At 44.0% G+C, this 23,093-nt stretch overlaps 1 protein-coding gene across 3 annotated transcripts in view; it reads right to left on the bottom strand.

Moving 5' to 3' along the window:
• Kiaa0040 (KIAA0040 ortholog) overlaps positions 1-23,093 on the bottom strand; it is a 35,392-nt gene that overhangs the window by 9,745 nt on the left and 2,554 nt on the right. The window lies entirely within an intron of this gene.

Genomic DNA, 23,093 nt, shown 5'->3' with positions numbered 1-23,093 from the left:
TTGTGAGTTTATTTTTTGGAAGAGTGTTACTAGTATGATTACTTGTGGCTTTTTCAGACATCTTACTGTTATTTACCCTCCTTTCTTACTGATCTTCCTCCTCATTCCTAATTAGCAGCCCCTCCACTTTTCTCTTTTTCACCATCAGATCTTTTATTTGTACCCCTGCTATTCCCCTCCTTATTGCTCCCGTGCTCCCATCCCAGAAATGGCTCCATTTAACTTTAAGGTTTCTGCAGTCACTCTAGGATATGTCCTCACATCTGGAGATTTGGTGCTAGGAGTCTCAGAGAAGGAACATGTGACATTTGTCTTCCTATGCCTGGATTACCTCACTCAATATCTTGTTTAGTTTTATTCATTACCTGTAAAGTTCGTGCTTGAAATCTTATTTACAGCTGAGTAGTTTTCCATATGCATGACAGTACCATCTTCCAAAGGAGGTAGGCAACCCAACCAACAGCCTTCTCCAGCTATGATACCTATGAACCACAACAATGGGCAATAGAATGCTAACATGCTGACATGCATGGCTAGCATGTTGACCCTAAGGGTGCAGTAGTGGCACACATTGCTAAATTGGACTTAAGGCCCACTCAGCAGGAGGGAAACCATGCCTGGTATTGGAAACCCAGGGCTAGTGAGGTCATAGATTTGGGAGGAGAACCTACAAGTGCCACTTTACTAATACTTCTTAACAGAAGAGTCAATGACCTAAGAGCCTTAAGAGGGCCAAGAAACACTGGACAGGAAGGTTGACTAATAAACACCTCTGGGCTGTCTGGATCTGGGGAGTTCTTGATAAGGGAGTCCACAGGATGCTGTGGCCTCCTAAACTAAGGACGTTCCCTTTCTCCAGAAAAACATCCCATCTTGATAAAGCCAACACACCAGCCTTCTTTGGTAACTATCACTTTGAGACTACAGGGGAACTGACTTGAAGATGGAAGCTTCCATTTTCAGAGTCCCCGTTTGTAAAATCTCAACCCCCTGTATCTCATGCAGTGGGTCTCCACTCCCAAGGACAGACTGGTGTCCTTCATCACTCTGGTAGAAGAACAACCTGCTTCTGAAGACGTTTTATTCTTTCTTCTGTTTCCACATCATCTCAATCAATCCCCATTCAACACTAACTGTATGCGAATGATTTGTCCTTTTACCCACAGGGAAGTGTGGTCCTTAACCTTAAGAAAAACAAACAAACAGACAGACAGACAAAAACCTGCTCTTTACAACAGGTGGAGACCATTACAGAAGACCACAACCAATCAAAATGGAGAGTTGTGGAGCCCAGTTCCAATGAATACATCTACAGAGCACAACTCCTACATTTAAGGCTCATGGATTATTATAGAACAGGTGGTGGAAAGGTTGTAAGTGCCAGAGGATCAGACAGTTTGCTGTGTGATTGTGTCTTTAGGAATGTCAGAAGCGGGCTGGAGAGATGGCTCAGTGGTTAAGAGCACTGACTGCACTTCCAGAGGTCCTGAGTTCAAATCCCAGCAACCACATGGTGGCTCACAACCATCTGTAATGAGATCTGATGCCCTCTTCTGGTGTGTCTGAAGACAGCTACAGTGTACTCATATATAATAAATAAATAAATCTTTAAAAAAAAAAAAGGAATGTCAGAAGCTTCATGCACATACTTTCACCAATGTGACTACACAACAGACATCCTAAATGTGGATAGGGGAAAGCTCACGGGAGCACGACTGTACACAAAGAACTACAGACAACTAAGGAATGCTAAGAGCAGGAGAAACAGTCTTCCTCAGGGAAGAGCACACCGACTGGTTATCCAATACCAAATGCTCATACAAATAACATTATACAAATGAACATGTTGTACTTATATATTTAGGAATATTTATATATATACATTATACATATATGTATAAAGACAATTAATGAAAAAAATGAGGCCATGAATTTGAAAGAAAGCCAAGAGGTGGATACTTATAAATACACAAATGATGTAATTATAATCTCAAAAATTAAAAAAAAAAATTACAAAAAAGATCCCCTCAACTCTGTCAAGTTACAGGGGGCTTCATGAGCGGCCTTTCTGCTTGCAGCCAGGCTGCAGGTCTATAGCTTTAATTCTAGACTTGCTCCCAGACACAACAGAGGAAAAGGTCACCTGAAGAACGTGTTTAGAGGACTATTGAGCTCATAGGTGAGGCTTCAGAAGAGTGACTGGCTATTTGCAGGCTCAAGTCTTACTATCAGGCTTTGGGACCCATGGGAGTCAGTACAGGCATGATTCACTCTGCAGAGAAAGAGAATCAAATCTCTGAGAGCCAAAAGCTGCTGCAGGGCTGTGCTTAGGTCTGGTGCATGCTGGGAGGGCCTTGGGGTTTTAGGCAGGGAGAGACTATAACGAATCTTCATAAGGAAGCTGTTACCCAGGTATGAGAAAACAGAGGAGAGGAGGACATTCCGGTTGAGGCCTTTGGAGAGAATGGCATCAGTAGAGAGGGTAATATGGTGGAGATGCTGGGACACAAAGCCTAGCTAGTATGTTCTTCAGATGTGTGTAGGAGAACTTGCAAGACATGAGGAAGTGTTTCTGGGTGCTACTTTCTTCTGGCTCTGGTCTCCTACGAGAAGTCTGAATGAATGCATGAGCACATGCTCTCGTGTGTGTGTGTGTGTGTGTGTGTGTGTGTGTGTGTCTGTGTGTGTGTGTGTGTGTGTGATTGTGTGAAATATGTAAATATACATTTTCTTTTATCTGCAAAGAACCCCACTGAGCAGTTCCTGACTCCTGCCATCTCTAAAACCTTATCCCACTCTGGCTGCCCAAACCTTGCCTCAGCTTTCAAACCACCCCCCTTGCAAACTCCTCGAGGTTATGATATCACACAGTTTACAAAACAAGTCTCTCTGGCTGTGGGGCCACAGTGCAGAGCCTTAACCTGTGGTTATTGACTCTGCTGATCTGCGTTGTATTTTAGTCACAGCTCTTACCCTGCTAATCTGGAACACACAGGTACCCTCTAATGCTTGTTAAGAACTGCACTAACCTTGTTAAGAACAAAACCTGCTGGATTGTGGCAAATAATCTGTTTGTAGAACATTATATTTGCTTTCGAAACCCAGCCCTGGACATTATAAAAGTAAGCATATTTTCCCCAATTTAATTAACTGCTTCACATAACTAGTTATAATAAAAGGTGGAGGTTCATTCTTGCCCTAAAGCACACATATATGATATATGACTAGAATTTGATTGTTGAAAGAAAATAGATGATATTTTCTTCCAGAAATCGATGCTGCAATTATGCTTACAGTTTTGAGCAAAAATACAAATAAATCATCAATATTGAAGTGATTAAGGTACCTAGAGTTCTTAAAAAAAAAAAAAAACTTTGGTGGTTTGAATATGTTTGGCCCAGGGAATGGCACTATTAGGAGGTGTGGTCCTGTCAGAATAGGTGTGGCATTGTTGGAGAAAGTGTGTCACTGTGGGTGTGGGCTTTAAGATCCTTGTCCTAGCTGCGTGGAAGCCAATCTTCCCTTAATGGCCTTCAGTTAAAGATGTAGAACTCTCAGCTCCTCCTGCACCATGCCTTCCTGGATGCTGCCATGTTCCTGCCTTGATGTTGATGAACTGAACCTCTGAACTTGTAAGCCAGCCCCAATTAAATGTTGTCCTTATAAGAGTTGCCTTGGTCATGGTGTCTGTTCACAGCAGTAAAATCTTGACTAAAACAATAACCAAAGGCTGCTTTATTATAATACACTTCCTGGATTAGAAGACCCTTGAGATAGACTGCTAGTTTAGATACACTCCTTTAGTTTGTTAGTGAGAAGTCTAGAGTCTATTTTGCTGGAGGTTAACCCCTGGTAACTGGCACAGTCAGTACCAGACCCAGTACTTTCTTGTTCTCAGCTCACCTTCTTAGCAGGCTTTCTCCAAAGAAGTCCTTAAAAATTGACACCTAGGTGGTATTTTGTAAAAATGCAAAGTCCTCACACGGCCAGAAAAATACTGCAATAGCCGGGACCACAGAGATGAAGATGTCCCTGAATCAGTATGGGGCAGAACTCAAATGTTGACTAATACACCTTTGTTGTGGGAAGGTACTGAGTTTGGTTTTCTCCCCCCACCCCCATAGCAGCAGTAAGCTTGTCGCAACCAAGATAGCTGACGAACAAGGTTACATTGAGGCTGCTTACAACACGTGTGGTAAGTTCTACCATGTTCCTTGATAACTACCTTGACCCAAGAATGGGTCACCCCAGAGCCTTAGAGAGGTGGTTCTGAGACCAGATAGCCTAGTCTGAATTCTGGCTCTTCCACAAGTGTAGTGTGTAGTACATGTCGCCTCTCTCTCTCTCTCTCTCTCTCTCTCTCTCTCTCTCTCTCTCTCTCTCTCTCTTTCTCCTCAATATTCTCACTTGTAAAATAATAGAGCTGACAGTGTTGAGTGTTGTTAGAGAGAACTGTACCAGTTGGGGGAGTGTCTCAGAGTCTAGCTAGACAGTAAATATGATGATTTAACCTCGGACAAAAAAGTAAACAGCCCCCAGCTCCTCGGTGATGATGAGCTTGTTTGCCTTTTAAAATATTAGTGTGTTTTTGATATCATAATTTTGATATGCCTCTAAAAGAGACACTTTTCCTCGCTCTAGCTTTCCTGGAGCATGGAGGCTCTCTCTAAATATCTCACTCACTGTTGTTTTTCTAACCAATGATTCCAGAAATGTGAATGGACATCACTTTGAGGCAGAAATACATCACTTCGTCCTCTCTCCTTAGACTCACCTGATTGTGCGGAGTGGTACCCAAGTCTGCTTTGTCACCTCCATGTCACACTAACCTTCATCTCCTCTTCCTTTCCCCTTTTCTTCTACTAGAGTACTTAACCAGCTGCTTGTACATGCCAATTTGCATCCTAGGAACTGCTGATAGACTCATGAACAAGAGAGATGTGACCAAGCAACTTATTCTCTATAGAAGAAGACAGTAGACAAGTAAGCAAAGATGAAACCCAGATGTGTCCTCAGTTCTATAAATGAAGTGATTACAATGGTCTCTGCAGAGGTGATTTGAGAGATGATAAGGATCCACATATGCACAGAGATGTAGACAACAACCCTCAGATAATATTCAGGTCTTAGCACAAATGAATTTTGATTTTCCTGCAATGATATCTCAACAAGGGGCTTCTCCTGCCATCTTATCTCATGGACTTTATGATATGTCTCACTTTGAAATTTGCTGTTAACTCTGGTTCTCCTTCTCCTTCCCTCCTCTCCTCCTCTTCTTTTTCTTCCTCCTTCCCCTCCTCCTCATTGTCTTCTTTTTCCTCCTCCTCTTCCTTTTCCTCTTCCTCTTCTTTTATCCTCTTCTTCCTTGTCCTTCCTCCCTCTCACTCTTTCTTTCCTTTTCTCTTCTCATCCCTTACTACATGGTCCCCTGCTCTTGGAGATGTACACGTTTAAAGCCTGACTTCCTCTTCTGAAATATACATACGAACAGGGCCTTTTGCCTGGATGCCCGGTTTGAATACCAAGATTTAGACCGGTAGCTATGTGAATGAATGAAGTTAACCCAGAGGTTCTGAAAAAGCATGTGAGAATCTGACTGGACACAAGTCAGTCATTTGGGTGGCTGGGGAGGAAGTACAGAATGGAGACTGAGCTTGGATGATAATTGCCCACCCATTTAGCACTGTCCAGTCAGATCCTCTAGCCACAAAATTCATTTGAGAGGGAAATAATGACCATGAAAATCCCATTATCAGGAAAGCAGTAGGGAGTGGTGTATGTTTTATCAGCTCCTAAATAATCACCTACCTGCCATGTGCTCAGTTACAAAGAGCCCATTGTAGCTGGGACTTCCAGATAACAAGGGATCCTTTCCTAATTACTATATGCTATTTCAGGTTCAGCAGAAAAGAAAATTAAAAAGCTCCATTTCACTTCAGGTTCAAAGGAGTCAATCTCTCAATCAATCAGGTATTAATTAAGCCATGCTAGGACTTACAGGAAAAGTCAGAGATAGCCTCTTCTTGAAGATGATACCAGGGAAATAATTAGTGAATGATTTAGGAACAAAGAAAAGAGTTTAAAATGGGTTTTATTTGGACTTTCTTTGATTTTCTATTATGCAAAAACTGAAGGTCCTGAGTCTCCAATTCCTTGATTTTTCTTTATTTCTCACTCTCTTGATTCCTCCGTTTTTCTCCTCATTCTAATTATATTATCTCCAATGGGTTTGTGCCTTGGACCTGGAAAAGAGCTCATCCTTCTTGGTCCGTTCTCAGGCACGCTTCTTGGAAAGCCTGTCTCTCTGATTCCCTGAAATGTCCAGCTGTGCTCATGTGGTGAACACAGCATCTCCAGCCCAGAGCAAGTTACAAGGAAGATGTTTCTTAAGCGTTCTTCTCATAAGCCAGAAAATGTATAGGGAAGGACTTTGTCTCTGCTACCAACATGGTAGAGGGTCTGAGCATTCATACCCACACTTTATATTCAGATTTTCCCTCTGGCACCTGCCTTAGAGGGTGGACGTTTATCCATTGTGCTACAGCATTTGGCCCCGAGTCTGGCACAGTGCCTGCTGGAATGTGGACTGCCAGCATCTTCTGAGTGGCTTACTAGAGAACACATTTCTAGGTGAAAGGAGTTGGATAATGTGTGAAGCACGCACTACACTTCACACAGCGGGTGGCTTAAAATTACCTTGAGGAGTGCAAAGCAGCACAGTATTTAAGGCATCTTTTTTATTAGGAAATCATTCTGTTCAGATCCCTGTTTGATCTTTTTCTACTGAATTGGTTTAAAGGGTGCATTGAGCAGCTCCCAGGAAATCAGGGCAGGTACAGTTGGCTTTTCTCTCTGCTATCTTGCTGCTTTTATTTCTATCCATCCCTAACTCTGTTCCCTCCCTTGACCCTCCTGACCTTCAGGATCACTTTTCTCAGGAGTTTGTTTTGTACATCACTATCAGCCTTTCTCTTCTTCGTTTCAGCCAGAATACCCACTTGTTTTCATTTGACCCAGCTTCTGACTCGGATACTTCAGAAGGCCAACGCCTCCAAACAGAGCACTGGCAAATGTCTTAGTTCCTCAGGAGATCAGGTGGTCTATGGAATCAGATGCCACCATTTGTTGAGTTCTTGCTAAGTGCACAGCTCTCTCCTCCCTATCTCTATGGGTATGTGTTATCAAGCCTTTGTATTAAGGCTTAATTCAACAACTCAAGGTAATCCTTTTTAGCTCCATCAAGGGAACTGAGGCCATCAGAGATTAAGAAATACGTCCAAAGCCTTGGTGCTACCGAAGGACAAAATGTGGTTTCAGTCTAATCCCAGCAGAAGGCAAAGGTTCTGTTGTAGCTTCTCTGTTATGTGATCACCATTCTCAGGAGACCAGACTGGATTTTGTTAGGATGATAATAAGTTCTCACTCAATAATTTCCTGGAACATGCGAGAACTCCAGCATGTGCCACATTCTATGGAAAACTCCTGATGATACGTGTGTTGTGATTTTAAAGAGTTCACACTCTCAATATTTTTATTTACGTATTTGTGCATTTGCCTACTTATCTATGTGTTGTGCACTTGCAATGCCCACAGAAGCCAGAAGAGGGCATCAGATCCCTGGGAAGAGGAATCTCAGGTAGTTGTGAGCCACCTGCGGTAGGAGCTAAGAACTGAATTTAGGTTCAGTCTCCTCAAGAGAAGCAAGCACTCGTTACCTCTACACCATCTCTTTAGCTCTAAGCTATACATCAGTAGGGGGAACCTGGATTTGATCCAAGGCCTTTCTAATGCTCTATGCTTGACCTATACATCCTGAGGGCTTGGATTTTAACAAGACCACACATGGCAGGAGTGAAGTGCAATCCAACACCACATATGTCAGAAGACAATAATTCTCCAAGGCATGAGATTCCATGATAGGCATAATACCCACTCGCATTCCAAGAGTTGTACCCAGCATACCTATGCCTCATTATGAAGAGAACTAATCACTTTTCCTTTTCTCTTATATAAGAATCCTCAATTTTTAGCTAGGCTTCAAATTGAGCTGTACTAATTTCTCATGAAGGCTCAGTCTGTGGAGCTTTAAAAAGGCCAGAGTTCTCTCTGATACCGGTTTCCTCTCTTCCTGTTCACTACCTGGTCCCTGGAGGCATTTAAAGCTTGCAACTTGAATTATAAAATTCCTGGAGTAGGAATTACACTATGTATTCTCTGTGCTATCATGTCTGTAGAGAGAGCCATGCAGCAGCGGGGGAATACAGATGAGGACAAAAGGCCAGCCTGTCTTAGCAGTAGGCACCTCCTCATTGACTGAGCTTGGTCTCTGGTTAATCAGACAAATGATAAAGCTGAGGAACGTTTGCAGAAGACTTAGTACATATGGAGATGTCCTCAGGCTCAGTGAATATTGCTGGTAGTGGGGCAAAGAACAGAGAATACTAAGCTAGGAGCCAGAGGAACCAGGTCTACTTCCAGTTCAGTTGCCCTCCATGTTTTTGACCTTGGACAACATCAGCTAAGCTTTCTGAAGCTACCAAAGTGCAAAGTGAGGTTTCAATCCAATCCCAGCCTTTCCCTTGTCTGAGAAATGAGATTATTACCTGCCCTGGATATTCCTTAAAATTCCTGTAAAGAACAGACAAGACATGCAAGAGAACGCCAAGAAGGGGGTGAAACCCATACTCTAAATGCCACAAAATGGAATTTTAAGGAATTACATTTAAAAGATGGAATTAAATGTAGACTTAGAACCCTGAGCAGGGCAGGGTCCCCCCACCCCCTACCCAGCCCCCCCCCCCCACTCCTTCCCTGATCTCTATGAATCTCAGTCGTCAGGAGCTGTGCTTCCAAGGTCGAGAGTCCATGAGTGCATACAGATACCACTCACACTTCTGTACATCCAATCTGATCACATCTTTGTTTGAGTCCTCCAAAAATCTGTAGTCATGGTGACAGTGAAGGACTTCAGTCACTCAGCTCTCATTTTTATGATTCACGAGTGTTTGGTGAAAGTTTGGAGCCAGTCTTTGTGGGTGTGGTAATGTAGCTAGGTGAGTTTTATTTTTGGAAGGCTGGAGCCTCTGAGGTCATTTGTGAGTTAGGAGTGGTAAGGGCGGGATGGTGCTGTTTTCCGTTCCACAAATTAAGGGAGAGCTCAGCTCCTGGGCGACCGAAGCCACTGCTGCTTAAGTCTTCCAACATCATAGCCTTTAGGAGGGAAGAGTGTTTTTGAAAAAGCAAGAGGATGGCCAAACATTTATGTGATTCAAGGGCTCCTACACAGGTGGCAATTAAGAGATAGACCTTAAATTAAAAAGTTATATAATTCTTCTTAATACCAGAGTATTTAGAGTTCTGCAAAATGCTGCACTTACAGAATGACAGGCCGATTTCTTTTTCTCAGTGGTGATGGGGGAAGGGCTTACAGGCTGGAAACTAATGGTGTGGCAAAAATGTACAATTATGTGACTTGAAAGCAGTACAGATAGGGTTTTATTTTCCTTCCCATTTCCTCCCTTCATTTAATGTTAACAGAAGTTCAAGGCAATTAAAAGTCAAACGCCACCTTATTACAGTGTTAAGGCTTAAAGTGCCCATGCCAAATCAGGAGGAATGAGCAAAAATATTGTCATTTCAATAACAATTCACCCCTGTGTAATTTGTAGCATGCTATCCTGTTTCTGAGTCACCAGGCTTTGGGTCATAGCCTCTGAGGATGAGTCCTCACCTGTCCTTGGCATGGGTGTAAATGCATATTCCCAACAGTGCATGGAGACATTTTCTTTTTGATCATCTTAGTAATAATTGATCGATGCAAAGGACACATGCTATTGAGCATATGTTAAGTTCCACTAAGTGCCAGGCAAAAAGTGTCTTTTGCCCTATGACTCTGGTACCTTTTCTTCCAAAGATGTGACATTTCTTTGGTCTCAAATGTAGCCACCTTCTTGTTACCTCTACCAGCTTCACCCCTTCCCTGATCTACTCTGTATACCAAACATATGCCTCCTCATGTCCGAAATGCCTTTTCCAAAGGCAAACACAGTTACAAGTGTCTTCCTTTACCCAAGACCCCACTTTCTTCAGTTCCAATACCCTGCCATCAAAAAACATTACTGAGAAAATTCCAGAAATACACAATTTGCGGTTTTAAGCTGTGCACCATTCTGAGAATTGTCATGACAGCTTGCACCAGCCAGTTTGTACTGCTCAGGAAATGAACACTGTATATACTACCTATCGGTTACCCCATTAGTAGCTTCCTGGGTTACAAGATTAACTGCCCAGGTATTGGGATATTATGTTCAAATAACTTTTACTTAATAATGGGCTCATATAACGAAGGTACTGATGCTTGCAATTTTACTATAAAATATGTTAAACTATTTCAGTATATTATGATTACTCTATTTTATTATTTTTTACTGTCAGTGTTTTTCCATGACTGATTTATAAACTAAAATTGATTGCAGGTATAGATAGTTAGACAGAAGATGGATTGAAACCGGGCAGGCACACTTATCCTCACCTTCGTCTCCTCATCTACAACTTGTTCCAGATGTTTCAGATGGTGGGGGAGGCTAGGGACCTCAGACCTTATTATCCCTGGACATTCTGTGGTGTGGCCACAAGGGTGGGCTTTATGCAGGTTGCATATCACCCGAGAGACTTTGTCTCTCCTCGGCACTCAGAAGCATAGCTTATTAGATCAACTGTCATGCCGCTGGGTCTTGAAGGAATAGAAGGAGCTTGGGAACACTTAATAGAGGAGAATAGCAGGAACTGTAGGTCTGTTCCTCCTGATAGAAGGCAGGAATGGCTCCTGGGGATGAGGCTTGGTTTAGAGCAGCCAGGGAGGGAAATATTTTGTAGTGCTTATCAAGTTGAGCAGTCAGCTCCATGATAGGACATCTGTGGGTTCCAGGCTTCCAGCTTGGGTTTTGACTTCTCCCTGGTTTCATTAACTTATATTCTTGTGAATTTTTATGAGTCAAAAATCAAAATCTAGCTAATGGGAAGTGTAAGAGCCACAAACTCACAGACTGAGGCATGACAGTCGGTATGACTCACTAAGTATGTGTTGTGGGGCAATCACTCAGTTGTTCTGGGCCTCAGTTTCTTTATCTCCAACATGGGAATAATCTAGAAGATGACTGGGGACACAGACTGATTTTCCTCTCAATCCTTTGGAGCAGTGTTAACAATACTAGATGATACTTGTATACTCCGTAAAGTCAGACACACTATCTTTGTGTACTCCCTAAAGACAGACACACTATCAACTGGATGTGAGGACCTTCTCACAAGATCCTTCAGATGAAGCAGGTGATACATATGGTGTACACCTTGGCTTCTACCAACTAAATATTCAGGGTCAAATTGGTATCGTTCTGGTAGATAGAGGCACATGACAACACGGGTAGCAATAAGGACAACAGCAGCAACAACTACACTAGCAGCAACAAAAACAATAACAACAGCAACAACAGGCGCAACAACAACAGGGGCAACAACACAACAACAGCACAGTAGCAACAACAGCAATGACACAACAACAGGAGCAGCAACAACAGTTACTCCTTGGTTGTGCCCAGGGCCAGAGTAGCCTAGAGTACTTGGGAAATTGATTCCAAAGGTGGGGAATTTCCCTGCATTCTTTCCAGAATGTAAGGGTAGGCATCAGTCTGCCTAACTCCAGGGAAGTTCTTCCTGCCAGGGTAGTGGAGCTGAGGCCTACTTGATGTCTCCATGATGGGAATTTGGGTCCCTGTGTGCACAATGACTCTTGTGTTTTCAAGGACTAACAGAGCATGTCCACCCTGTTGAACAAGTTCTGGCATGCACATTGCATCCATTACTGAGAGGCAGTGGGGCTCTTCACGTGAGCAGAAGAACTGCACTAGTGGCTGCCCTCTGGTTGATCGCTGATGCCAGTGGGTTAGAGAATACTTACAAGTCTACCTTAGGCTGTTTACTGAGTCCCTATAATAAGAATAGCACTACAAGTACCATTCTTTATGTTTGAAGAAGCTCATAGTGCCAATACTTACTTGTGTCGATGCAATATGCCATTTGAGTTATTTCCTTGTCAGTGCATATGGATTGCATGTCAAGCAGAGTTAGTTAAGTATCTACTATGTGATCTGCATATGCTAACGGGCAGGAGAGGTAAGAGCCATGACATGGTTTTTATCATCAGGGAGTTTCTTCATAAACCTTAGAACACTGCAAATTCCTGTTGTGCTTCACCAGAGGGTAGGTCAAGTTCCGCTGCCTCATAAGCCTCATGTTTCTTATCATTATCAAGGAAGATAATCACAGCACTGGCTTCACTTATCCTCCAGTATTAATCCCCAAGGCCAGACAGTAATGTACATGTGAATTCTGTGTGATTCGAAAATGTCCTGGAGAGTAGGTTTGGCTGTTTGGAGCCAGAGTTCTTCTGTATCCCAGGCTGGTCTCCAATGTGTTACTTAGCAGAGGATGACCTTGAGCTTCTGACCTTCCTGCCTCTACTGTGCCTCACCACTCTTCCCAAACCCTATTCATCTTCTAAGCCTCAGTGAAGACCTTGTTCCTCTTGGGAAACTTCCCAGGCCATATTAAAGGTCAGAGTCCCGGCTCTGTGCCCTTTATTGTCCCGATATTCTTGCTACAGTCCATGCCAGCATCAGGGTGACTTCTTATTCCATCATGTGCTCTCCTTTTCACATGGAATACACTCCCATCATGGGATACCCATTATTGGCCTTCCTGAGTGCTGGGATTACACGCGTGTGTTATCAAGCCAGGTTTTATGCTTTGCTCGGGGGGAATCAAACTTAATAAGTTTGTGGATGGATGCTAGGCAGGCATGCTACATAGGGGCTATATCCTCAGTTCCCCAAAAGTAGTATCTAAATGCTGAAGAGTCACTGGTACCCCAGTGTGAGTTCTATAGGATCAAAGAGACAGATGTGGGCTCAGATTCTAAAAAGTGGGATGGCAAGAGGAAGTGAGGCTGTGCTGACCCGTGTTTGAATTTACACGAGGGTTGAGAATGCTGATGGGAGGAGGAGATCTGGGGTGAATTAAAGCTACAGGGTGAAGTTGTGGCAGATGGACAGAGGCAGTGTGCAAAGGGTCTGAGTCTGAGCTAGCAGGGAAGAAACCTGAAAGTATGGGAACTGACACTGGGAAGACGTTGAGTGCCTGACACAGGCTCAGTGCAGTGAGCTTTGCAAAGGTTCCAGAAGTAGTGGACAGAGGAGTCCTGATAATACAACTGTTTCTGTTGTCATACCTAATGTCCCTCATAAATGAAAGGACACCTTGCCAGAATTCAGGATTACCCAGCATTAAGGAACCACCTCTGGGGGCCAATGGCAGTCTGACCCAACCACCAGGTAGGCAGAGTAATCACATATGTTACAATGAAAAAAAAAAACCCTTTATTAATTGTGTACTTTATCCCTTAGACAAAAATATGATTATGACATGAAATGAAATATCACCAGACAAATAAGAAAGAAGCTGTTATTTATCTCCTGGTTACTTAGATAAGGGCGTGGGAACTAAAAACACAAGTGCACTTACATCTCACCTTTGAAATGACCCCCAAATGGGCTTGGGTTTATTTATGGTTAAATTAAATTTTACTAAGACCTTACACTTACAATGTTTGGAATTTTGGGTGGAGGGAGAATGGTCTCATCACGTAGCTCAGGTTGCCTGCAACCTGGAACTCCTGCCTCAACCTCCCTAGTGCTGGAACAGTACACCTATGTTATCACACGCTCAGGGATTCCTTAATGGATCTTGTAAACAAACATTTTTCCTTCAGTGCACAGTAAAGTAGAAAAGAAAGGGATTGCTCGCCCTGTTTCCCAGGTGAATAAAGAACAAGGGTTTGTTCAGAACTATAAAGCTGTTGTGCAGACACAGGAAGACAGGCTATCCTCACTACACTAACTCCTGAACAGCAGCAATAAGGAGAAGAGGCAGTGGCCACCAATCAATCCCTTTGGAAGTTTACGAAGCCTTCCCTTTCTCAAACACTGAGACCTGGGTTCCTCTCCCGCTTTGCAGGCTCGCACAAGCTTCTGTATCTATATCCCACCACTCTTCCCAAACCCACCAATTTCCTTATCTACTCATCTTCTAAGTCTCAGCTAAAACCTTGTTCCTCTTAGAAAAACTTTCTTAGTCAAATTAAAGGTTAGAATCCCTGCTCTGTGCCCTGTACTGTCCTTGTCTGCTTGGCACTGCCCATGTCAACATTAGGGTAGTTTCTTATCCAATCATTCTTCCTCCTCCCCACATGGAATCCATTCCCCTCATGGGATTCCCCAGTATTTGGGACCTATTTTGTTACCAAGTCAGTGAATGGACATCTTTTCTAGATGAGCAAACTCTGAGGCTTATTGAAATTAAATGACTTGTCCAAGGTCTCACAGCTATCAAAGATGCCATGACAAAATTTCTACCTATTAATATACCTGGGACTGTTGCTCAGCTACACTGATGTCTAGGTTCACATACAAAGCTGTAGTCAAAGAAAAGAAAATGTTTAGGAAAAAAATCCCGAAAATTGCTATATCAATATTCTGCATTTGGAGGATGCTGTCTGGCCTCTGCTCAGATCCAAGATATTCCTGGGATTCTCAGAGTAGACTCTGAAAGCAAAGGCCTCAGTGGGCATTTGCCTTTTCATGGGACACTATGTGGCATGTTAAGATGACATCACTTAAGGGGGGGGGTTCTCCCATGTTGTTGGACAGCCCTGCCTGCTCATGTTCTTGACTTATCTGTGTTCTTAAACTGGTGACATTTCACATAGTAGCTCCAGCTGCCACACAAACTAAGTCTAGGACGTGTGTGCGTATGTGCATGTGTGTGCGTGTGCGTGTGCGTATGTGCGTGTGCCTGTGCGTGTGTGTGTGTGTGTGTGTGTGTACTATCTTACTAACCCATTGCTATTACTACAAAGTGTCTGTTTCCATTCTTCACAGAGTGACTCTGCTGTCTTCTATCCTCCATCACTGAGCCCGTGTTGTTGACATCGCCGAGGCTGAGGAAGCTTAGAGCTGCCGGTTCTGCTCCCTGTGGTGCAGCAGTTTGTTTCAGTTTCATCTTGATCATACCCACTCTATACATGAAGTACATCTCTCTTTTCTAAGACTTTCCAGGAAGTGCTACATGATAACAAATAAACCTTCTGCCAGCTCTATGGGTAAAAGATTCAAAACTGAACTGAAGATAGACGATGTTTAAAAATTTGTTTCTTACTGGGGAACTAGGTGAGCACAGGGGAAGCACCCTCTAGGACAGGATTAGTTATGTGTCCCAAAGGGGGTTTAAACAAATGGTTATGGGAACGGCAAGGCAGGACAAGATCATCTCTGTGAAGAGATGGAAGGATCCAGGCAGGTGAGCTTTGAGGGGGCAGCTGTAAGACCACGAGGCAGCAAGGATGGAAGAGAAAAACTAAGACAGGTTGCTCAAGATGAGTTGTGACCCAGAGGAAGAATCCAGTTAGGGTGGCTTAGGCTCCAGCTCAGATCTGGAAGTTTCCAACCTCCCTGTTACTATGACAATACTCAAGCAGCTTCCTCCTCTGACTCTCCTCCCTCTTCCTCGGCCTTTCTTCAGCTGCTTTAAATGCCCAGGGCATTCCAGGGAGCAGCCTGGCACATGGCAGAAATTCCTCAGAGCTATGGCCTATGAAGGAGACTACTGGGAAACTTTCTTTTCCATATGTCATGAGGTGTCTGACTTAGAAGCCCAGGGATGAGGGAACACCACTGACACACGAAGCCTGAAGACCTTCAAATATTTTTCTTGTTTGATCAAGGAAGTAGACTGCTGTATAAAAGCTTGAGTGAACAGTGGTTGTTTTCTGTATTCCCCCAACCCCCACTCAACCTCATCATACAAGTTTGCTGTAATCCTGATTTTAGATCAGTCACAAAGGCCTTGAGCAACTAAAGCTGGTTTGGTTCAAAGGGATTCTCATTTCCCACCTCCATATAGACAGAGACACATACATGCAACCCATACTCCTACATTTCCCTCACACATCCACACCTCTCCACGCCCACACACATACCTTCACACACACCCTCCCCACCCCATATCTACACACACACACACACACACACACACACACACACACCCCCTCAGAAACACCCTCCCCACCCCTACCTTCTTAAACACACTTATACCCCCTACTCAAACACACACAGAGGGAGGTATGGGAAAGAAAAAGAGAGACACAAAGAGAGACAGAGGGAGACAGACAGACAGAGAGAGGGAGGGAGAGAGAGTAGAGGGCCAAGGGGAGAAAGGAGGAGAGGGAGAGGGAGAGGGAGAGGGAGAGGGAGAGGGAGAGGGAGAGGGAGAGGGAGAGGGAGAGGGAGAGGGAGAGGGAGAGGGAGAGGGAGAGGGAGAGGGAGGAGAGAGAGCTTGCACAGCAACATTGCCAATATTTAACATAAGTTTGTGGAAACCAAATGAGGTTTGGGGGAATACCTGGACTAGTCTGTGGGTGTGAGCTGAGAGACAGGAAGTGTGTAAGATGGGTGTGCCCAGCAAAGGGGGTTTCTGTGATTCTCACTTCCAGCTCTCCAGTTAGTACACTGCCCTGTTTGTTGTCCTATATAGCCTGAGTTTCTCTTTCAGTGAGGACAGCCTGGGTCAGCCCTTCCAGCCCCAACTCTAGTTATCTGAACATGAAATATCCATTGACACCCCCATGCCCCCTGTCACTGGCCATGTTTTTCAGCTATAAAAGGAGGTTGAAGACAGACACTCTGTCTTAGTGTTGGGAGATCAGATAATCAAATACATACACTATAGTTAAGATGGTGCTGGCAAGGGGCAAATGTTCAGTGACTGTTAGCTTTGTCCATCTGTTTCCCAGTAGGATTTATCCTGTGAGCTCTGCTGTGGTTCTGGGGCAGGGAGCTGGAGTATACAGAGGGACCACAGAGGTGACTCCTGTGTGTGTCATGAAAAGATGTCTTTCACATTTCAGATCCAGGGAGGAATGTAGCAAAGACAGACACTTGTATAGCTCCCACCAGGTAAGGGTGAGAGAAGGAAGATTTAGTGGCTTGATTTTGCTTTTGGAATCCTGTACAACACAGGGATCATGCTAGTTGAGACCTTCCTTGCCACTATGTCACCTCCCTAAAAGTGCCGGGATGATGGTGGCCTTCCAGAAAGCACAGGTATTGCCCTTATCTTTTCCCCGAAAACACTGGCCTTTTCCTCCTGGCATCTAAAGCCTAGTTTCGTACGACCATGAACAAGATGCTTACACATGCTTTGTTGTTGATAAAGGGATTGACTAACGATTTATAGTTTTGGGAGATGGAAAAAAATGGAGCCCAGAGTATCTCTGTGAGGACTTTGTTGCTGTCACTGGGGCTAGGACACCCACTTTGGACACTAAGCAGCCTATCAGTCTACACCTTTGCAGGCTTGTCATGCCTGGGTCATGGGGTAAGAGAGAACAGATAGGACCAGGATTCAGGAGGAGCAGGAAAGCCTTGGAGTAAGTGGATCTTTCTGTTGTAGCCCAAAGCAGCAGCTATGCTCCAAGGAAAGTGGTTAGCTGTCTGGAGAGCTAGCAAGGCAGGAGTAAAGAAGCTGGTAGCAGAAGTTCCAGAAAGGTGTCACCCTGACCTAGACACATGGGAACATGTAGACAATAGGGACAGAAACAGACTCCTCTTAGGGAAGATGCTTTCTCAGTTCTAGAGGAGCTTTCTTTCTTTTTTTCTTCCTTCCCCCTCTCTTTCTTCCTTCTTTCCTTTCTCCCTCCCTACTTCCTTCTCTCCCTCCCTACTTTCCTCTCTCCTTTCCTTTTCCTTCCTTCCTTCCTTCCTTCCTTCCTTCCTTCCTTCCTTCCTTCCTTCCTTCCTTCCTTTCTTTCTGATGATAGGATCACTGTGTATGGTGGCACATGGCTTTAAGCCCATCATGAGAGGCAGAGAGGCAGAGAGGCAGAGAGGCAGAGAGGCAGAGAGGCAGAGAGGCAGAGAGGCAGAGAGGCAGAGAGGCAGAGAGGCAGAGAGGCAGAGAGGCAGAGAGGCAGAGAGGCAGAGAGGCAGAGAGGCAGAGAGGCAGAGAGGCAGAGAGGCAGAGAGGCAGAGAGGCAGAGAGGCAGAGAGGCAGAGAGGCAGAGAGGCAGAGAGGCAGAGAGGCAGAGAGGCAGAGAGGCAGAGAGGCAGAGAGAGGCAGAGAGAGGCAGAGAGAGGCAGAGAGAGGCAGAGAGAGGCAGAGAGAGGCAGAAAGAGGCAGAGAGGCAGGCAGAGAGGCAGAGAGGCAAAGAGGCAGAGGCGGGTATATTTTGGTGAGTTTGAGTCCATCCTGGTCTGCATAATAAGTTTCCAGGAGATCCAGGGCTACATGGAGGGACCAGGTCCCAAAAATCATGCTCCTATACCATCCAGAGGATGGGTGGGGAAGACAGGCCCTCACTATGTAGCTCTGTTTGGTTTGGAACTCAAGAGGTAGATTGAGTCAGCCTCAGACTCACAGAGAGGAATCCACTTGCCTCTGATTCCTCAATTCTAGGATTAAAGGTGTGTGCCACCATGTGTAATGACACTTACTTTTTGGAGACACTCTAGACCTCCCATAAAGCTAGTACCTCCCATACCTGCTGGCTGAGGTACAAATGCCTGTGCAGTCATAAACAACTCCAGACAGACAGTCCAGACAACTCCATAATGTCTAAAACATTGGGTTTAAATAGCCCCCACTGAAATTTAAGCTCAAAGGAATCAAATAAGAGATCAGGCATGGAAACTTACGCCACACACAATGGGATACTTTGGCACACAGTGAATTTGTAAGGATGTAACTAAAGTCACGGAGAAAAGGAAAGTAGTTTGGCAATTCTTGAGAAAGCTAAACATAGATTTATCATATGATTCAGCAAACCTACTTCTCAGCATGCACCCCTAAAGAGCTACAAAGGGAGGGGTCAAGGAAGTCCTTATATGTACATATTCCCAGCAGTATTGCCCACAATAATCAAAACTCAAATGTTCACAAACCAGTGGACAGATTAAACAATGTGTATGCATAGCAGAATAAGATTGGGATATAAAACAGCACAGGTACCAGCAGAGGCCATAGCACAGCTGGATTTCAAGGACATGCCAAGTGAAAAATGCCAGTCATTGATTGTCATATACTACATCTATGAAATTTCTGGAACAGGTAAGTCCACAGAGGTGGAATACAGGCTGGTGTTTTTCAGAGACTGGGAGCATCAAGCAACAGCGAGAAGCTGCTTGAAGAGCTTCCTCTGGAGGCACTAAAGACGCTTTGGATGTAGCTAGGAGTGGTAGGTCGTACGGTAGTAAGTGCCTTTGAACTACTCACTTTATAACAGTTAATTTTACATATTGTTCATTTAATGATAAAATAAAAGATACAGGGGATGATACAAAATTTCTTGAAGACAAATGGTCATGCAGCTATTATTCTTAGTCATTTGAAAAGTGTAAAGTGTTACAGATCTCTCAGGGTATTCACCCTCTCCAGTATCCGATGCTGAACACACATTAGTGATGCTTTCCCTTCACTCTTGGGCCTGTCTTAAAGGAATAAACACTAAACCCTTGTTCCTGGAAAATGTCAGTCAGGAACATCTGACCTTCCCTGTATGGCACATGTCCTGCAACTGTCTCCTCCCTTGGCCCAGGCAGTCTGAAAGAGAGGTATTCTTTCCATGGGAAAGTGGTGCCATCCGTCCACCATAAATTAACAACTCTGGTTCTTTCCTCAGAGAGGCCAGAGAAATAATCCTCCTGTTGGGAAGAATGCAGTCATTGGAAGTCAGCTTGTATGTTGTACCACCTGGCAGGGCATTGCTTTCTTCCTGACCCAGAGAAGGCTTTGGTCCAAATATCCCACAGGGCAGAGTCTGAGTTTCTAATTTGGAAGCCAGGAGATCTCCGAACAGGCTGTGTCTAGGTGGGGTGGCAGGTTAATATGCCTCCTTTTCTGGTGAAGGCTTCATTTCTGGATGGTGGGGGTCACCCACGTGACCAGCCTGGATGCTTTCATCTAGGCTGCTCTGTGCTAGGCTGGCAATTGCTGCTCAGCAGACTGCGGGCCTCAGGCAGCAGGTAATGTTTTAGGTTAGGAGTGAAAAGTGCAGAGAGTGAAGGGAGGGTGGGAGCCAAGAGGAAAGCCTGCAGGACTAGATTTAAGAGTGATACATTCTCTTGGTTCATTTTGGAATTCTTCCCTAGTGTGAAGCTGAAGAACGGAAATATATTGTGATGTGTTATTAGGCCATCTGGAGAGCAGGATGCAGCGATAGCTGTTATCTTTGAGTGCCTCAAACTCTTATCAGGACCCCCTGAAGAAACTACTGAGAGGTTGGTATCCACACAAAAGCTCTGTGGAGCCCCAAAAGATTGGATGGGCATTTGTTTACTCCAGTTTCCATGGGAAGGTCACTTCAACTACATCTAGTCCCTATGTGGCTTAAGGTTAGTGTGTATGAGTGGCTGGCTGGACCAAGTCATAGCCAAGGCTGTGGGTGTCTGAGGACCACAGGCAGAAAGGATATTGAAAGCCTGAACTTTGTCCCGCTCATGAATCTATGTGTGTGAGCCAAAGGTGAAGAACCATAGGAAGAGGGGCACAGATTTGATGTCTTACTTGGGTTGGGAAGGAGACAAGGATGCTTCTGACTCAGACTTTGGCATTCTCTTATTCACGGCTGCCGCTGTCACATGTCACTTAGGTTCACACAAGCATGTGTCTTGTGTTATTGCTTTATTTTACCAACACTGAAGGAACTTCCCAGTTCTTACTGCCTCGCCCCCTGCCTTTAGGCCTAGCCTCTCTCCCATCTCTCTATGACCCCCAGCCTTTTCCCTGTTAGAATAATCTGATTACGGAAAGTTCCCTTATAAACAACTGTCCTGCCATAGTTATCCAAGTATTTCTCTATATTCTGCCAACTTTCTTTTATTAATAGCAAAAACAGAAACACCCTAAAGATAATAATTGCTTATGGGCTTTTGTTCATCTTGAAATGAGAGTCTTTTGGGAGAGAAATAAACTTAGCTGAAAAAGACTGTATGGAGAGGAAGTTTCTGAGTTAGGAATGAGGGACAGCCTGGAGTGGGTTATAAGTACACTTGTCTCTTCAAGTTTAAGCCAAGAAATGTGGGGGTGGGTTATGGTTTCTTTCTTTTCTTAAAGACAAACTCCAGGGGCAGCCTGCATACAATAATGGAAGCAAGTCCCTGTTCAGGCATGAAGACTGGGCCTGGACACTGCCATGGTCCCTTGAGACCTTCATGACAAAGAAAGCCCATGTTTGTGTGCAGTTCCTTTTAGAACTCAGCTTCCCTTTCCAGTCTACACTGAATGTCTACTCTACCACCCCAGATGGTGTTCTGTTCAGACCAATTGGACAATGTTGGGAAAAGACACCTGACCTGGCTTGTAGCCCTAGGGATTGTCCTGCAGAGAGTCTGTTGTAGATTGTCCCTTTGCTGCTTAGAGAGGGAAAAGGTCTCTCTTGTCACCGTCTTTCATTGTAACCACGACCAGTGTTGTGTGCTACAGTTACTCACCTGAAACCCTTCCCATCAAACAAACAAATTATGTGTTGGCATCTGATAAGGAAGGAAAACTTCTTGCTGGTCTCTAAATGCATACTAATCTCTGAGACCAGTTTTCATGATTATTCGAGCAAACCCTCGAAGGGCCTTAGTAGCTTAAGGCACCGGTATGTAGTCTCCCTGCACAAGCAGTGTTTGGAAACTCCGAAGGAAAGTTAAAAGATTGAGGTTGCAGAAGCAGATGAGAAGGGGATAGTTTGGATATTTTCATAAAAGAGAAGGTGCAGCTGAGTCTCTTCAAGATCTGGAGTTTGTCCTAGAAGCCACTCCAAGAAGATTCAGCCTTGAACTGTAATCTTGTCATTTGAGTGCTGTGTTTGTCCTTATACGTGACCCCGACCTCAGATGGTATTGGGTATTCAAGTAGTGCTTTGGTTCTGGTCTCTCCACTAATCAGCTGTATAACTGTGGCACCCACTTCCCCTTCCTAAACCCCAGTTTGCTCATCTTTGCAGTGAAAGGGCAGGGTTAGTTCATCTCTAGAAGGTTTTTTTTTTTTTTTATTTCTTTTTCCATTTGAAATCTCTGACTCTATGTTACTTCCTCTTCATCACCAGCCTCTGTTCACTTAAAAGTCTTAATGCTGACATAATATTCAAACTCCACTGAGCTGGAATATGAGACACACCTGAATCTCTTCAGGATACAGGCTTCACTGGTCAGGATGAGAGAAAACCACAAATATACCCTAGCTATAACTGATGTCCAGATTTAGAACAACCACCTATTAAACTGATACCTCCTTGGTGAAGATTAGAATAGGCACCTGTGGATCAACTCAGCTGCGAGCCTGGTACATCAATGACCTCTCAGATAGAATTCTGGCTACTTTTAGCTCCACGAGCCTCAGAAGTTCTTGTGTAGTGATCAACTTGCATGCTCACATATTACCACAACATTGCTTTTTTAGGCTCTGGCCCTTTAAACTGAGCAGTAGGAGAGAAGACGGATTAGGTGAGGCTAGACTATGCTTAGAACTGGTAAGACAAAGAGACTTTGTCATTACTGCCTTAAAATAGTTTATTAAAAAAAAAAAAACCCACCTACCCATGATGTCGTTATGTCCTTAGCACACACACCATGTGGTTTAGGTAGCTTCAAGAGGCAATAATAATAAACCCTCACATTTTATAGAGCCTTAAATTTTATGTAGCACATTAAATGTACTTACTTTTTCAGTTGAATTCTGATTCTAACCACTGCCCTGGTGTGTAATAATTATCTGTTTTAAATACGAAGGAAAGGAAGTTGAGTGAGTCAAAGTTTGTTCAAGGGCAATTGATAAGTGGTCAGGTCAGGTACTGAGCTCACACACATGTCTGGCTGGTTTTTGTTTTTGTTGTTTTGGTTTTGTTTGTTTTATTTATTTTATTTATTTTTTTGTTTTGTTTTGTTTTTTGCCCCTATGCCAAGTACATAAGATCTGGATGTAGGCACTGGCATCCAGAT

The sequence above is a fragment of the Arvicanthis niloticus genome, chromosome 10, assembly GCF_011762505.2.
Source record: "Arvicanthis niloticus isolate mArvNil1 chromosome 10, mArvNil1.pat.X, whole genome shotgun sequence".
NCBI classification, from domain to species: domain Eukaryota; kingdom Metazoa; phylum Chordata; class Mammalia; order Rodentia; family Muridae; genus Arvicanthis; species Arvicanthis niloticus.
The sequence above is the reverse complement of the archived record's forward strand: the minus strand, read 5'-3'. Positions and strand labels throughout refer to the sequence as shown.